At 43.3% G+C, this 11,284-nt stretch overlaps 1 long non-coding RNA gene across 1 annotated transcript; it reads right to left on the bottom strand.

Moving 5' to 3' along the window:
* Nucleotides 1-2,004: 2,004 nt before the first annotated feature.
* LOC135321715 (uncharacterized) lies at nt 2,005-7,639 on the bottom strand. Its single transcript, XR_010381737.1, has 2 exons — nt 3,091-7,639; nt 2,005-2,640 (listed from the first exon to the last, which is right to left on the bottom strand). It is a non-coding gene; the product is annotated as an uncharacterized LOC135321715 (long non-coding RNA).
* Nucleotides 7,640-11,284: the final 3,645 nt, after the last annotated feature.

Genomic DNA, 11,284 nt, shown 5'->3' on the forward strand with positions numbered 1-11,284 from the left:
GACAGAGGGCAATAGGGAGGGGTCTGTACCGAGAAGGCTTCATAGGGTCCTGCTCAATTATAGCAGCTTGGTGTCCACTCTGACATCTCCAGTGGATGGGGGTCCTCCTGGTGGAGTGTCCTGGGACAAGGCCTCACTGGCCATGGTGACATGCGTGACTTAGTGGCAGCTTGATCTGGGACTCTGAGGTGTGTCTGTGAGCCGAGTCTGAAGCAAGGGGAGGGAAGCTTCATCCACCCTTGTCCCCGGCCCTACCCCCTGCCTCCAGCGCTGGTTGTTCCTATTTGAAATCCAGTGTCCTGGGATAGGCAGGGCTCCTTTCCAGAATGATCTGTGGCTTATTAGCTCACCCCACTGGAAGGCTTCTCCCAACCCTGGCAGCTGCAAATTATTTCACACGACACACACACGAAGTTTCATTTACAAGTCTCTCGTTTCCTTAAATGATTTTCTATGACTTTCCCTGGAGGCTTTTATCTAAATAAGCTATTCTTCTAGATAAACAGGAAGGGAGATTGATTCACTGTCCTTGGAAATTAGGAGGAATGAAAGTATGCAGGCTCTGCTACTGGGGGACAATGAGCAGGGCTCCTGGGGAGGAAGGCCGGGCTAATCCAGCCTTGCGAGGCTGCCATTCCCATCAGTGATCAGCCAGCGGGTGTCCTGCCCTGAGCTGGGCTGCCCTCCTTAGTGCCTTCCTGATGGCCATGCAGCTCCCTTGAAGTACTGCAGGGCCTGAGGACCCCAGCTTCATTCATTCCTGAACTGGGCATTAACTCCAGTCCCAGGGCCCCTCTTGAGAGTTAAGTAATGTGAGAGGAATTTCCACGCCTTTGAGTAGTTTCACGTTGGTCTGCAGATTTCCAGAAGTCGCCACCAGACACTGGTGTCACCTCAAGCTTTTAAACACTGGGCTACCTGTGATTCTGGGTTGCTGTTCATTTAGTCTCAAGATCTATGATTATTTTCCATACAATAAAGTTATTAAAGGCAGTGGAATTCCAGAGTCATCTGTAAGATAACACTTTTTTTCCTTAGGTCCTAGAGACAGTGTGAGCCAGGCTAGGAGGGCTGCTCATGCTTACTCAGTCTCTCAAGGGCAGTATGCTGGAGGTGAAAGAGTCTATCTGAGATCAAATTCTGGCCCTGCTGTGTGACTTCGGGCAACTTAATTAACCTCTCTGTACTTCTGTTTCCTCATCTGTCAAAGAAGAATGACAATACCTATCTTACTGTGTTGCTATGAAAATTAAATAAGAAAACGGATGTAAACACCCTCACACAATACCTGGCACATAGCAAGGGCTTAGTCAATGAAAATTCTCTTTCTCTTCCAAAATCTGGGGTTACCTGAGAAGGAATCTAGTATCAGAAATCTCTCAACATTTCAGTTGCCTGAAAGATCAGAAATGTTTGGGAAAGGGATTAGAAGGGAAAAAGGGCCTATGAGAATGTCATATGGTCACCAGGAAACAAGGATGTGAGAAGTTCTTTAGCAGAAATTAGGAGATGACCTCCTTCATTTGAATCCTAGTGATGGATGATTTAGTCTGAGTATGATTACATGGAAATGAGACATTTTTCATTGTGATAGAGGAAAACCATCTCCTTGACTTAGGGCCACTCTCTAAGTATACGGGACCCACCCTACATCCTGGTTCAGTTTCCTTCCCCAGCCCTGGTCCTTGGCAAGTGTGCAAAAGTCTTCATAAATGCATAAGAATAATTGCTCAAGACCACTGATGTGTTTCTCTCAAATCCTCTTGCTCATCTATAAAACAGAAACAGTTGAAGTGAAGTGACATTACCCAGGGTCACTGGGAATTGAGTTCCTGTCCACTGTTCCTTGGACCTGTTGATCCCCAAGGCTACCTTAGGCAGAGACCAGCAGCAAGTTCAAGGCCTTGTCAGGAAGGTTCTCCTTTAATTACACCCATCCATATACATGAAACACAGGCTTCCCTGGAATTGTTAAAAAAAAAGAGATAAAAAGACTTGAACAAGAAAGTTCACTGCAGCTTTATTCGAAACAACCCAAATGCCCGTCAGCAGAAGAATGGTAGACAAATTGTGGTATATTACACAGTGGAATACTACACAGCTATAAAAGAAAGAGTGAATTTCTGAAGCACACAACAACATGAACCATTAGGCTGAGAGAAAGAAGCTATGTGCAGAAAAAAGTAAACACTGTATGATTCTATTTACATGAAGTTCAAAAACTCAGCAAAAATAAACTAAGGTGATGGAAGTCAGAACATGGATTACCTTGGGGTGGGGATGGGTACCTTAGACTTGGAAGGGGCACAGAGAACTTCTGGGGAGATAGGGATGTTTTGTATCTTGGTTTGAGTAGTGGTTACATGGGTATATATAGATATCAATTCATAGAGATGTACACTCAAGATCTACATTTTATTGAATGTAAATAAGAATCAGAATTTTTTTCATTATGTCAATAAAATATTTGAAAGGAAAAGAGGAATTGGAGAAGTGTGAAAAGGTCAAGTTAAATAGGGGCTATCCAACTTGGAGCTGGCCTCAGTCATCAGAAAGCCCGTTAACCGGGAGGGTGGGTGGAGCTCAGTGGTAGCTCATCTTTAGCATGCACAAGGTCCTGCGTTCAATCGCCAGTACCTCCTTTAAATAAAATAAAGTAAAATAAAAATTTTAAAAAGAGAAAGCCCAGTAACCTGCTTCTCCTTGGGGCTGTGAGCCATGGGACTGAGGCCTTCCCCTGAGCCACATTCTGACTCTGGCCCCAGCAACAGACTACTTGACATTGGATTTATGTCAAACAATACTTCCAGGCCTTTATTTCAATTTTGTAGATAATATTAAGCCAAAAATTTGCCTCTATGCAATTCTCCCCACAAGTATGCCCCCATTTCCCCTGAACTCCCTGAACCATTCACCTAGTCACCCCAGCAGCCATCTGTGACCCTTACTTGTTTGTACCCCACACCTAATCAATCACCAAGCCCTGTCACTTCTACATCCTGAATAGCTTTAACACACATCCATTTGTTCTCCACCTCCAACATCCTAAATCCAGACCACATCATCCTACATAATGCACCAAACTCCTACCTGGTCTTCCAGTCTCCCATGATCTTGCTTTTCTTCAGTGAGCTCCCCATGCTGCTAAAGGGTTCACTGCCCTAAAAATGCAAATCACAAAATACTTGAAAATATTTCTACAGCTGCTAGATAGATAGGATGGTCACAGACAGGATGGTCAGAGAAGGTGACATTTGAGCTTCTGCTGGAAGGAAGAGATTGCTTGTCACCCCACAGTCAACATGTAGGCCATGGTCATGATCTCCTGGCAACTCCTAGAATAGGCTGTGCTCCCTCAGGCCTCAGGGCCTTTGCATATACTGCTTCCTCTACCCACAATGCTCCAAGCTGTCAAGAACAGTGCAGGGCTTGAGATTTTACCCTACTTGTGGGCTAATCAGTTAGCCTACTACAATTTGTGGATGTGGGTGGAAGACATGTGACTCCTGGGTCAGAGAAGGACACTTTATTATCCCTAGAGATAGTTGTAGCCAGAGTATTGGCATTTTTTCACTGTTTTTCTGACCCCAGATGACCCAACACCACCATTCAGTAAGATAGATGAGGTCTAAGTAAGTAAGTAAACTGTTATGGAAGGAATTGAGACCATAACAATTAAGACAAGAACAGTTGAGAAAAGAGTATTTGGAACTGACTGCAACCTACACAGAACTTTGGTGTTGGCAGGGGCCTCTATATTAAGTGATGGAAGCCCCACCCTGAACAGCTGCCATTCTAGAAAATCTGCTCAGGGCCTGGTGAGGAGATTGACGTGTCCACAGATAAATTGTAAGGCTGTGCTCTTAAGCTCCAAGCTCTGGTAGAGATGTGCACAATGGAAGCCGACAGGATGGACAGGAGGAGGCCACTGAGGCTACATCTTGACTGATGGGCAGGAATTCCTCAGAAGGGCTTAAATACTGGTTTTGAAAATAGCACTGCATACAAGAAAAGGACAAGGGCATTTCTGAGGCAGGAGTTCCTTAAGTCTCACATTTATGCAATACTTTGAGTGTTTTCTGGTGGGGGAGGGGTGTGTGAAATCCCTACAGATGCGCCTGGGCAACTTGCCCAGAGAGGTTAAATTCCTTTCAGGTACTGCCTAACTGCCTAGCAGTGAAAGGGACCAGAGGGCTGCAGGGCTGGCAGTGTCGGGGGAGCGTGCTCTTTAGGGTGGGGTTGCTGCAGTGCTCAATGTTCCAGAACAAATCCTCCGCACCTTTGCCAAGGCCAGAATCGAGTCTGGTTCCTCTGGTGAGAACATGCCCTGGATTCATGACAAGGCCTGCTTGTCATGCCCAGCTGGCAAGATTTCAGGACCAGTGCTGTCACCAGACTACTCCTCGCTGGCAAGGCAATTCAGGACCCCCTGGGGCCAGCAATGACAATCTTTGGTTCCTGGAGTTGGGATAAGCAACGCACCCCAGTGTTGCTGAAAAATCGGTCTCTGCACCCCGAAAAGTGAATTCAAACCCAGAGGCAGAGTTTTGGGAGCAAAGAAAAGAGCAGCTGTATTGCTTTGCCGGGCAAAGGGGAGTCACAGGGGGCTAATGCCTTGGAAACTGTGAATCCATCTTGGGGTTGGGGTCCTGAGGTTTTACAGAAAAACTGGATGGAACAGAAGAGGTGATAACGATCAGGGCATAGATGTTTCATTCCTTTCATCTTGATAAGAACTTGCTGTTGTTATGGAGGAATTTAGGAAGGTCTGCCCATGTTCTTGAGGTTCAGTCCATGACCTTTTTCAAGACCTCTTGAAGGGTAAAAAAGGATTGAGTTATTCTAAGAAAAGAGTGCACAGGGAGGGGAGCCTGTTAGTCATAAGATCAGTTTAGCTAAAAGCACAGGCCTGAACAATTCAAGAGCTATCTTGTTAGTTCTCTTCTCTTTCACCAGCTCCACCACACTGTCCTCACACTGGGCTCTGTTGAGAGCAGAAAGCTCTCTGTGCAGAGGTGTGGGTGAAGGAAGCCACAGACATATCAAGCCAGCAAGGGCTTACAGTCGGTCCCGAACCCCTCCGACTCCTTTGTCTGGCAGGTGAAGAAATGGAGGCCTGGGAGGGCAGGGCACCTAACCTGGGGTGATGTAACTGCGTGGAGCGCTCTCTCCTCACCCCAATCCAGTGCTCTGCTACCTCTTCCCAGCTTCCTCCAGTCCCTGTGTCAGAGCCCAGCCTTTCACACTGAAGGCACCCTTGAATTGCCTCCTCCTCCCTGGTCTGCCAGCCTAGAGAACGAACGCAACTTTCCTCCAGGTACATAGTGGGAGCCCTGGGTGACTGAAGAGGGAGGGGTTAAGTGGACAGATGCTATAGGCTGGGCGCTATTTGGGGTTGTTGCTTTTTAGTCACACAACAACGGAAATTGGCTGGACCCAACTTAAGAAAAAAAGTTTGTCTTCATTTAAAAAGTAATGTTACAAAAGTGTGGATGAAAAATGTTGCCTGCCATATCAGCAAACAAAGAATGTTGCAGCCATCAAGCCAGTACAGCCCTGAGGGAACTAAGGATGGAGACCAATGGGCTGCCAAATCCTCAGCCACTGCACCATCCTCAACAGTGCACCCCAAGGGGACTCAGGATGGGAGAGAATGGAAGCCCTAGACAGCTAAGGTGCATATCAAAGGAATGACTTCAGTGAACCCAGACTCTTGCATCTTCCCTACATAGAAAAGGGCTTAATTCGTTAACTTGAGATATCTGGTTTTTCTTTAATTGACAGTAATCTTTTAATGTTCCCGCTACCTGGTCTTTGTTGCAAAACTCCTATATATCCTGGCTCCCCTCCCTACCTCTTCAGAGCAGTCCCTCAGAGCTATCAGAGAGGCTGCCTCCCAGGCTTGAAGTCCCCAGCAAGTCCACCAAGTAAAACATATTTCTCAACTTTTAGGTTGTCAACACAAGTTTTTAAAACAAAACAAAAAAACCCAATGTTTCCTTTCCAAATCTGAGTAGGATTGAGGAGATTACGCCATTTTGATTCTGTGGCTCCTCTTATCCCCTCACCACACCCCACTCCCCAGGTCCACAGTCCTGTCCTCCTAGACACAAGTACCCCAGTTTAAGAAGCAAGATTTGGGGAAGCTACGCTGAGCAGGTGACTTAGTCGCTGGCTGTCCCTCCTCTATCTCTCTCTGCATTCAGCTCATCCTGTCCACTTGGCCTTGACCAGGGAAGAAGGAAGTCAGAAGCTTGGAGGAGGACGGGTGAGGCACAGGAGGGAAGGAAATCCACATGTGCCCAGGCTCCCCTGAAGCACTGCCGTTGGTTCCTGAGGGAGCTAGGACCCCCTGCTCTTTTCCACCCCTGTCCTCCGGTGATGGGGGTGGGAGGAGGGGAGGCAGGAGAGGCGGAGGAGGAAGGGGTCAAGGCTATGCCATGTTGTGAGTACCCTCCCTGTTCACACCTGAACCCTCTGCTCTGAGCTCTGGCACCCTCAGCCCTGCTGCGGTGCGTTCACAGCAAACAGGAAACACGGCTGAGCAGACATCCCTTTAAGTCTCCACAGCTAGTAGCAGGCTGTACTATTGCAGCTCTGTGCTGGAATGAAACTTTGCATATGCGTGAACCCAAGAGTCCCCCAAAGTTCTTGCCCCAGAGGCTCTCGGTGGGTGGCAGCCTTCAGTACCTTGTAGGAACCTGGTATATTTTGTGTGCATTCAAAAGCAGGAGGACTTCAGGATCCCTTCCTGAACCTCTCAGGCAGCATGAGAAGCCAAATACCAATTCGGGCGTGGGCTAGTGTGCAGTTTTACCCCACAAAAGGCGGGCCCTGCCATGCTCACCCAACTGGTGATGTGAAGGTTCTGCTTGGAAGAGGGAAGAATCAACCCTGGGCAGCTCTGGGCCTGTGGCAGGCATGGTGTTCCTGATCAGGCCAGGCACAAAGGCAAACAGCGCATAGCAGTGGGTTAAAGAGATCGTTTATCTTCCTGCCCATGACAGACACAAGCTCTAGCCTGGGGCCCAAACTTCTTATCCTTGAAAAACACATTTTACAGATTGCTGGCAAAAACAGCCAACCCAGATTAAGCTGCCAGACCTAACTATTTTGGATCTTCCTCCTACTCCTCTGGAAAAAAATATGAGATCAAGATTTTCTAGGCTGCTTCGTCCCTCATCTCCCCCTAAAGACAATGAGAACCTCAAAAAGCAAGGCTGGAGTTCTGTGGGGGTTTGCACCCCTCCAGGAAGCCAGGTGAAAAGCTTTAGGCCGGTTCAATAAGGGAGGAAATGTATTTGCATTTCAGAAGGATTCTTCAGTTTCTAATAGGATTCCTTCAAACGGCAGATTCCTAAGGACATTTAAGGATTTATTTACAGGTCGTTAACTTGCTTGGCGGAGAAGCTGAAGGGCAGAGAGATTTTGAGTTGACGTTTGGAGGTGCTACCTCAAAGGGCGATCAAGCAGAAAGAAAGATAATGGCCTTTTGAAATGATAATGTGAAGTAACGGGGACAAGAATTTGTTTCATAGGCACCACTGTAGGAAAACGTTTACAGTGTAAAGAGAAGCCCAGATGCATTGCTCTATATAATTAATATTTTAGCGAGGGGCAGTCCTCCTCAGTTGTTCCTATTCATTTTTTTCTCCAAAACATCACATAAATTGGATCATCAGAAAACAGGTTTCTACCCAGTGGATTATATTTTTTTATCACAAGAACAAGGCTGTGAACTTGGCGTTACATTCCCGATTAGGGACTTGACATCAAACACATCAGATGTGATTTGATGATTTCTCTCAGAAACGCAAAAATAAAGTAACTCTAAACTCTGTGGTCATTATAAATGGTAAAATCGTGCTCCAAGTACTATAAAGGGACTGTATGCATCCCAGAGGTCCCTTGTTGCTACCCCCTGGCCTGCTGACTCTTGCTTAACTGCTGTCCGCTGACAGATACCATGTCACTGCAGTAACCATGAGGCAGGCAAGGGAAGTATTAGGCGCACAGCTAGTGGGAAACACAGCAGGAACTTACACTGTGGGTTTTCTTTCTACTCTTAAATTGGTCATTTTCCAAGTATTAGAGTGTCACCCTTTGAAGCCCGGCCCTGGCAATGGTGGACTTTGTATATTTGCTGGCATCTCAGGGGACGCTGCTTTAAACACACATACATTCTAGCCTCCAAGACTCCTTCTTCTGGCTGCTCTTTCTAAATCAAAATGCCTTTCTATGTTTTTATGTGGAAACTGAGGGCTATAAAAAGTTCTAAAGAAAAATTTAATAATGAATCATATAGAAGAAAAGTACAAAGCATGTTAACAATATAAACGTGACCTAAAATGCTGACACTTCCAATAAACATTTACCTTGCAAGACTCTGATTTGTTTTCTTTAGAATTTAAACAAGCCTTTTGAAACCTGATTTTTTAAATAAAGTAAAAAACTGTCCCTTAAAGAGTCTTAGCGAACACTTTTTTTGTTTCTTTCCTAAAGTTCCCAGCCAAGGTTTTCAAAATCCTTCCCCTGACCATAGAGCTGCTGGAAGTGGCACAAGTGGCTTGACAGTTTGTTGACAAGAACAGCAACACTTCACACTTCACTGGAAAGCCATAAAGGCGTGTTCCAGGTCATTAACTGAGACTTTTAAGAGGAGTTGCTGCTGCATTGGGGTAGTAGGAATAAGGAAAATTTCTTTTACAGTTTCCACAGCCTTTTTTTTTTTCCCTGTGATTTTAAATCCTATGATTTGAAAAATAGATTTCAAGTGCACAGAATGCAGTTAGTAAAAACTCTTGATCCATGGTGCACTCTCCTCATTGGTCCAGGCATGGCCTTATTTTCTTTATGTTATTTTTATCTGCTAATGAACACCTGCTGAAACCAATGCCCAACCAAGAACTAGAATATCACTGCCATTTTTCGTTGAACTAAGGGCACCCTCTCTATCCCTGCCCTCTGCCTCTCACATAGTTTACTCTTCTCCTAGATTTGGTGCTAGTCATTCTTTTGCTTTTTAAGATGAATTTTACCAAGTGCTCTTATATACCCAAATAATATGTAATTGGGTTTGCTTGTTTAATAAAACTGGGTATCACATATTGTTTTTTGTAGTCTGTTCTTTTGGCTCAGTATTGTTTTCGAGACATCCATGTGGTTAGTAAAACTGTCACTCATCATTTTCACCTCTATATTATATAGTCTACTGTGTGACTACCAGATTCTATTTATATTTTCTCCTGCCAATAGATATTTGGGTTGTTTCTATTCCTTTTTCTAAAACAATCTTTCCTGCTATGAAATTCTTCTATTTCATATCACACAGGTGCTACTGTTTCTTTTGGTTATAATCCTAGATGTGGAATTACTGGGTCTTAAAGCATGAACAACTTTACAAGATAATGACAAATTCACATTCCCTTCAAACTTGATGTGTCAGACTTCTTAATTTTCATTTTACTATTTCTCTTTTGCGGAGGGGGTGGGGGGGTAATTAGGTTTATGTATTTATTTATTTATTTAATGGAGGTACTGGGGATTGAATCTAGGACCTCTTGCATGTTAAGCACATAATCTTACCACTGAACTATACCCTCCTCCTCTAGACTTTTTTCCCCCAGACTTGTTACTTTTTTCAGTACTTGTAAAATGGTATCTCTGTGTGGTTTCCCTCTATGTTTCACTCATTGCACAGTGCTTCTTGTTTATTTGCTGTATCTATTTCTTCTTCTGTGAAACACCTGTTTGAATCTTTTGTGCAGTTTTCTATTAGTTTATTCTTCTTTTTTTTATTTGTTTGTAGAAATCTTTATATATTCTGCATGGTAATTCTTTGTGTTGTAATAACTTCTCCCAGTTGTAGCTTTTATTTTCTCTAAAGTATCTTTTGATGACACGTTTTGATGGTTCATTTTAATGTATCTGAATTTGTTAGTATCACCTTTTATGCTGATCACATTTCTGTCCTGTTTAGAAAATTATTCCCTATCTTAATATCAGGAAGATACTCTTACATTTTCTTCTAAAAGTTAAAGCTTTCTTTAGACATTTAAGCTCTTAATGTTTCTGGGTTAGATTTTTGTATATGGTGTGCAGTAAGATCTGATTTCCGGTTTTTGGCCCCATTTGTTTATTAGTGTTTCCTGCCCCCACTTCTTTACTTCCAATGCATTTTAAAATTTCAAAAACGCATGGGTCTGATTTTGGGCTCTCTACTCTATCCATTGGTCATTTCATTGGTGCAGTTCCTTCACCAGTACCATGCTTACTCTAATAATAAATCATTATAATAATACAATAATAATTATACCTGCTGAGATAAGCACCCCTCATTATTTTTTTCTTCATAGTATCTTGGCTCTCCTTGGTTTTTTGCTCTGAAATTTTGTAACTTTTCTGTGTATAAGTTTTGTGCATATTTTGTTAGGTTTTTTCCTCCTAGAACTTTTATAATCTTATTGTTTTGTAAATCAATAATATTAATATGTAAAAATAAATTATGTTTTTTGTGTGGTGTATGGAAATGAAATCGAATTTTTCATATTGATCATATTAAAATTTCTATTATTTCTAATCATTTATTTTTAGCTTCTTTGGGGGATTTCTATGTAGAAAGTCATACCATCTGCACATAATGAGTTTTATCTCCTTCTTTAAACCATGTGTTTAATTTCTTTTTCTTGAGGTACTGTGCTGTATAGGGTTTCTATTAAGTGCTGAGAGCTGGTACTTTACTTTGTTTCTGAATTTCAAAAGAAAACTTCCATTGTTTTCCTACTTAGCATGATGTTTGTGGTAGCAGTTGTATTTAAGACTGGATTTTAACAAAATGTTTGAAGTCTCATACGACATTCTGTTTTCATTCCACTGGCCAGAACTTAGCCATCAAGTTACACATAGCTGCAAGAGAACTGGGAAACAGTCTTTTAGCTGATGGCAAAGGGCAAATGGAGTTCTGTTAATTTGAGATACAAAGTTAGAATGGATATTTGGTTGGAAATGAGTTAGGTTCTAGCAAATCTTGGGGATGTTGCCCAGAAATCAAGGTGGGCAGTTAAGCTAGTATCACTTGGATATCTTGTAAGATTTAAAAATGTCTTAGACCTTTCTGTGAAATTATAAAAAAAAAAAATAGTAACTTTACAAAAAAGGCTGCAGCGTACTTCTTTAACCTACAGGTCAACCTCATGTATTTCCTGATCTCAGAGCTCCATTCTTGGCCAAACCCAAGACTCTCCTCGTCAGGAAATAAAGAGTAGAAATCACATTGCGGATCATT

Source organism: Camelus dromedarius, chromosome 7, assembly GCF_036321535.1.
Source record: "Camelus dromedarius isolate mCamDro1 chromosome 7, mCamDro1.pat, whole genome shotgun sequence".
NCBI lineage: Eukaryota > Metazoa > Chordata > Mammalia > Artiodactyla > Camelidae > Camelus > Camelus dromedarius.